This window comes from Jaculus jaculus, chromosome 9 (genome assembly GCF_020740685.1).
Source record: "Jaculus jaculus isolate mJacJac1 chromosome 9, mJacJac1.mat.Y.cur, whole genome shotgun sequence".
Taxonomy (NCBI): Eukaryota; Metazoa; Chordata; class Mammalia; order Rodentia; family Dipodidae; genus Jaculus; species Jaculus jaculus.
In genome coordinates this window covers 75,964,234-75,969,020 of record NC_059110.1, presented here as the reverse complement: position 1 = coordinate 75,969,020, position 4,787 = coordinate 75,964,234, and the positions used below count along the sequence as shown (strand labels likewise).

Sequence of the window (4,787 nt, the reverse complement as noted above, 5' to 3'; positions counted from 1 at the left end):
GCACTTGACTGCAAAGCAGAAAGATCCACGCTGGACTCTCCAGGCCCCACGTAAGCCAGATACACAAGATGATGCAAGCACTAAGGTTGCACATACCCCACTAGGTGGTGCAAGCATCTGGAGTTTGATTGCAGTGGCTGGAGGCCTTGGCGCACCAATTCTCTCTCCCTCTCTCTCTTTCATACAAAAATAAATGAATTTTAAAAAGGTAAAAAATATATATATATTGAGGAGGTCCTTTTGTGGTTTCTAAGCATGATGACTGACTGGGTTTCCATATCATTCTGTGAGTTGTGTCTCCCTCAAATTTTGTTATGTTGTCAATTCATCACTCATTTGACATGAAGAGAAAAAAATCTATTAATAGTTTCCTCATTAGGAATCAAAGCTGAGAAAGTTCCAAAAATTTACTTTATTTAAAATAAAATAAGTTAATTCATTACATGTTGACATAAGTAATGTGTTGTTTTTTAAAAAGAAGAAAACTATTTTCCCAAACAAAAGAGAGGGGGGGGCCGGGCGTGGTGGCGCACGCCTTTAATCCTAGCACTCGGGAGGCAGAGGTAGGAGGATCACCGAGAGTTCGAGGCCACCCTGAGACTACATAGTGAATTCCAGGTCAGCCTGAGCCAGAGTGAGACCCTAACTCGAAAAACCAAAAAAAAAAAAAAAGAGGGGGGGGGAAATAATGTTACTGTATATTTTCCAAACCTCTTTCATTGTGGCCTAGTAGGAACACCAGATTCCACATCTTCTACAGTGAGTCTGTTACAATAGCGTGTCGTGGTGGCACACGCCTTTAATCCTAGCACTCCGGAGGCAGAGGTAGAAGGATAGCTGGGAGCTTGAGGCCACCCTGAGACTCCATAATGAACTCCAGGTCAGCCTGGGCCAGAGTGAGACCCTACCTTGTAAAACCAAAACAAGAAACGGAAGACTGCACCTGTATTAAGATGTCCTTTGTGGCTGGAGAGCTGGTTCAGCGGTTAAGAGCACTTCCTGCGCAAGCATAGCGCCTGAAGAGGCCTGACAGACCATTTGAGTTCTATCTCCAGCACCCACACAAACAGCTGTGGTGATCATGTGAGCCTGTAGTCATAGTCCCATGGGGGATCCGAAACCTGGGAGCCCCACACTGAGGGGTCGGGGTGCTACAGCAAGCTCCACGAAGAAGAAGAAGGGCAGAAGAGCAATGGGGCGGGAGGGACACCCAAGACTGCATTCAGGCCACTGCACCCTGCTGCAGGTAAATGAGTGGGGCCCTCCAAGGGCACACCTATGTGCATACACCACCCTGTACATTCAGGCACACACTCACACACACACTGGGGAAAGAAGATGTCCTTTGAAGACTGTCATGAGAAAGTAAACCCATGCATCTCTGCATCAGCAGGGCACTCTCAGATTCACAGGCGCCTCATTCCCCACTTAGTTGATGTTGGTACATGGTAGGTGCTCTATACATTCTTGTGGGAGAAGGGAGGGGAGAAAGGCAGTAAAAAGGTATAAATATTGCTCTGTAGTTTGCTATTTTAATTTAACTATGTAGGCCTTAAGTTCAGAAAACGGAGAATGACAAACTCCATACAATGCTTGCATAATTAATTACAGAGTTTATGTTGCTTTTGTTTGGGGGTATTTTGTTGCTGTTACTGTTGCAATGGGTTATAAACACTGCCACCTAGAGGTGTAGTGAGATGTCAGCACGTAGGCAAAATGGCCTCTACTAAAAGAAAATAACATTTATGTTTGGGCTCGAGAGATAGCTTAGCTGTTAAGGCGCTTGCTTGCGAAGCCTAAGAACCCATGTTTGACTCTCCACGTCCCATCCATGTAAGCCAGATGCAGGGTCGCACGTGCACACAAGATGGTGCACACATCTGGAGTTTAATTGGAGTGGTTGGAGGCCCTGGCATGCCAGTTGTCTCATAAAAAAAAAAAAAAAATTAAATTTGTGTTTGAGTATTTTACTAATTGGGACTAAAAATTGAGCCATTTGCTAAAAAGTGACCAATAAAGACCTCTTAACACTGTGATAAGCATATATATTGGAGAATTTTAAGATAACTTGTTAACATGTCTCAGATTAAAAAGCAAAACCAATGACTAAGACAAGTTAATACATTATTTTCTTCATTTAAAGATATTTGTTTCTTCTTAGTTTTGTTTGTTTTTTATCTGCATTGTTGAGGTTTTTCCTATTTATTTAAATATTTTATTTATTTATTGGAGAGAGAGAGCTAGAATGGGCACCCAGGACCTCCAGCCACTGCAAATGAACTCCAGACTCATGCACCACCATATTCATCTGGCTTACATGGGATCTGGAGAATCTAACCTCGACCCTTAGGCTTCACAGGCAAGCACCTTAATCACTAAACCACCTCTCCAGCCCCTTATTTGTTTAAATTCCAGGTAGAAAAATAGCAGAGCACAGTAAATATTTAGCATTTACTGATGATGACAGAAAAACATTCATTGTCCTTTTTGCTTCAACATTATTGTTGGTTCATTTTTGTATCCTCAATGCCTAGGATGGGAGCCCAAGAAATATTATAGAAAGAGAGGAGGGGAAAAGGCGAGATTACTCATAACCCCTTTGAGAAAGGCGTTCAGCGGAATGAGGGCAGAGGAGACGGGATATAAGAGTATAGCACTTAACTGCGAAGCCTAAGGATCCAGTTCGATCCCCCAGTACCCACATGAGCCAGATGCACAAGGTGGCACATGTGTCTGGGGTTTGTTTGCAGTGGCTAGAAGCCCTGGTATTCCCAGCTTCAATGCTCTTTTTTTGTTTGTTTGTTTGTTTTTGTTTTTGGAAGTAGGGTCTCACTCTAGCCCAGGTTGACCTGAAACTCATTATGTAGTCTCAGGGTGGCCTTGAACTCATGGCAATCCTCCTACCTCTGCCTCCTGAGTACTGGGATTAAAAGTGTGTGCCACCATGCATGGCTTCAATGCTCTTTTTAAAAAAATATTTTAGGGGGCTGGAGAGATAGCTTAGCAGCTCAGGCAGTTGCCTGAGAAGCCAAAGGACCTAGGTTCGGTTCCCCAGGACCCAGTAAGCCAAATGCACAAAGTGGTGCATGCCTATGGACTCTGTTTACATTGGCTGAAGGCCCTGATGTGCCCATTCTCTCTCTCTCTCTCTCCCTCTCTCTCTCTCTCTCTCTCTCTCTGCCTGTTTCTCTCTCGCTTCCTCTGTCAAATAAATACAATTAAAGTTTTAAAACTGTTTTTTAAAAAAAGAGTATAGGGCTGGAGAGATGGCTTAGCAGTTAAGCGCTTGCCTGTGAAGCCTAAGGACCCTGGTTCGAGGCTCGGTTACCCAGGTCCCACCTTAGCCAGATGCACAAGGGGGCGCACGCGTCTGGAGTTCGTTTGCAGAGGCTGGAAGCCCTGGCACGCCCATTCTCTCTCTCTCCCTCTATCTGTCTTTCTCTCTGTGTCTGTTGCTCTCAAATAAATAAATAAATAAAAATTTTAAAAAAAGAGTATAAATTACCATGGGATTTTTTTTATAATCATGGAAAATGTTAATAAAAATTTAAAAATTAAAAAAAATAAAAAAAATTTTAAAAATTAAAAAAAGAGTATAACCCAATGGGAATATGACCAATTTACAATATAGTCCTATGTTAAAGTTCTCAAATAAAAATTTTAGTCAGGCACGGTGGCACACACCTTTAATCCCAGCACTTGGGAGGCAGAGGTAGGAGAACTGCAGTGAGTTCAAGGCCACCCTGAGACTACATAATGAATTCCAGAGCCAAACCCTACCTCAAAGAAAACCAAAAGACAATTTTAAAAGAGGGATGGAAACTGGGTGTGGTGGTGCACACCACACACCTTTAATTTCAACACTCAGGAGACAGAGGTAGGAGGATTACTGTGAGTTTGAGGCCACCCTGAGACTACATAGTGAATTACAATTCCAGGTCAGCCTGGGCTACAGTGAGACCCTACCTCAAAAAATAAATAAATAAATAAATAAATAAATAGAGGTCTGGAGAGATGGCTCAGCAGTTAAGGCACTTGCCTGAAAAGCCTAAGGACCCAGATTCCATTCCCCAGTACCCAGGTAAAGCTAGATACCCAAGGTGGCGCATATGTCTGCAGTGGCTGGAGGCCCTGGCATACCTACTCCCTCTTTCTCTATCTGCTTTTTTCTCTCTAATACATAAATAAATAATTTTTTTTCAATATTTTTAAATTTTTTTGTTGTTTATTTATTTGAGAGTGACAGAGAGAGAAAGAGGCAGAGAGAGAGAATGGGCGCACCAGGGCCTCCAGCCACTGCAAATGAACTCCAGATGCCTGCGCCCCCTTGTGCATCTGGCTAACGTGGGTCCTGGGGAATAGAGCCTCGAACCGGGGTCCTTAGGCTTCACAGGCAAGCGCCTAACCGCTAAGCCATCTCTCCAGCCCAAAATAAAATTTTAACATGATACTATATATAAAGTCACAGATGAACCTCAACCCAGATGTAAATAACCACATTATGTACCTTGAGCTGGGGTCTTAGAAAAACAAGAACAAACCAAACTGAAAAGTGGTAAACAGGGCTGGAGAGATGGCTTAGCAGTTAAGGTGCTTGCCTGCTAAGCCCAAGGACCCAGGTTTTATTCCCCAATACCCAAGTAAAGCCAGATACATAAGGTGGTGTTTGTGGTGGCTACAGGCCCTGGTGCAGCTATTCTCTTTCTTTCTATCTGTCTATTTCTTTCTTTCTTTCTCTCTCTCTCAAATAAATAAATAAAATATAAATATATGTTATAAAAATATTA

The 4,787-nt window shown here is 42.8% G+C and overlaps 1 non-coding gene across 1 annotated transcript; it reads left to right on the top strand.

Moving 5' to 3' along the window:
• The first annotated feature begins 234 nt into the window (after window positions 1–234).
• On the top strand, window positions 235–342 carry LOC123463896. Its single transcript, XR_006639265.1, has one exon. It is a non-coding gene; the product is annotated as a small nucleolar RNA U13 (small nucleolar RNA).
• The last annotated feature ends 4,445 nt before the right edge of the window (window positions 343–4,787 follow it).